This window comes from Dromiciops gliroides, chromosome 3 (assembly GCF_019393635.1).
Source record: "Dromiciops gliroides isolate mDroGli1 chromosome 3, mDroGli1.pri, whole genome shotgun sequence".
NCBI lineage: Eukaryota > Metazoa > Chordata > Mammalia > Microbiotheria > Microbiotheriidae > Dromiciops > Dromiciops gliroides.
In genome coordinates this window covers 516,952,828-516,954,399 of record NC_057863.1, presented here as the reverse complement: position 1 = coordinate 516,954,399, position 1,572 = coordinate 516,952,828, and the positions used below count along the sequence as shown (strand labels likewise).

Here is a 1,572-nt window from a genome sequence, read left to right as displayed (position 1 = left end):
GGATCACCTACCCAGCAAAACTGAATATAATCCTTCAGGGGGAAAATGGGACTTCAATGAAAGAGAGGACTTTCAGGCTTTTGTGATGAAAAGTCCTGAGCTGAATAGAAAATTTAACTTTCAAATACAAGACTCTAGCAAAGCATGAAAAGGTAAACAGAAAAAAGAAATCATAAGGGATATTAAAAGGTTAAACTATTTTATTCCTACATGAGCAAATTGTACTTGTAAATCATAAGAACTTTCTCATTATTAATGCAGCTAGATAGAGTATATCTAGACAGAGGGCATAGGTGTGAGTTGAATATGAAGGAATGATATCTTTTAAAAAATTAAGAGGTATGACAGGAATGCACTGGGAGAAAGGGAAAGGGAGAAAGTTCCTCCCATAAAAGAAACAAGAAAAAGCTTATGCTTTGGAGAGGAAGATGGGAAAGGTGCTGGGGAGTGAAGCTTACTTTTATCAGAATTGGTTAAAAGATAGAATAACATACATCCTCAATTGTTTATAGTAATCCATCTTACCGCGCAGAAAAGTAGGAGGAGAAGAGTATGGGGGCAGTGATTGAAGGGAGGGCATATTGGGGTAAGGGGGAGTCAGAAACAAAATACTTTTGTGGAGATAGAGAATAAAGGAGATAGAGAATAAAGTAAATGTCATGGGAATGGATTAGAATGAAGGGGGTGGTAGTTCCTCAGTCTCTTCTCTTCCTTGGTGGCTCTGAGGTCAAAATGAAGTTCAATCCCTTTGTAACATCTGACCAGAGCAAGAACCACAAAAGGCATTTCAATGCCCCTTCCCACATACGGAGGAAGATTATGTCTTCTCCTCTTTTGAAGGAGCAGAAGCAGAAGTACAATATATGCTCCATGCCCATTCAAAAAGATGATGAAGTCCAGGTAGTTTGAGGATGCTCCAAAGGACAGCAGATTGGCAAGGTAATCCAGGTTTACAGAAAGAAGTATGTGATCTACATTGAGTGTGTGCAGCAGGAGAAGCATAATGGCGCAACTGTTCATGTGTGCATTCATCCCAGCAAGATGATTATCACAAGGCTAAAACTGGACAAAGACCACAAAAAGATCCTTGAACAGAAAGCCAAATCTAGCCAAGTAGGAAAGGAAAAGAGCAAATATAAGGAAGAAACAATTGAGAAAATGCAAGCGTAAAAATTACATGACTGTAATTAAATTGCTAGAATGGACAAATCTTTAAAAAAAGAATGAAGGGGGATACATTTACCAATAGTAACTGTGAAAAAATTTTGAAGCATGTTTGTCTGACAAAGGCCTCATTTCTCAAGCATATAGAAAACTGAATGAAAGGTATTAGGATGAGAGAAATTCCCAAATTGATAACTGATGAAGTGATATGAAGAGTTTTCAGATGAAATAATAAAAGCCATATAAAAATTGCTCTGACTCACTATTGATTAGAAAGATGCAAGTCAGGGCAATTCTGAGGTGTTACCTTATACCTATTGGATTGGATAATAGGACAGTAGAGGAAAATGATAAATGTCATAGGGGATATGGAGAAAATGAGGCATTAATGCACTGTTGGTGGAGTCA

The 1,572-nt window shown here is 37.5% G+C and overlaps 1 pseudogene; it reads left to right on the top strand.

The window, feature by feature from the left end:
• Positions 1-699: 699 nt before the first annotated feature.
• LOC122747878 lies at positions 700-1,170 on the top strand (annotated as a pseudogene).
• The last annotated feature ends 402 nt before the right edge of the window (positions 1,171-1,572 follow it).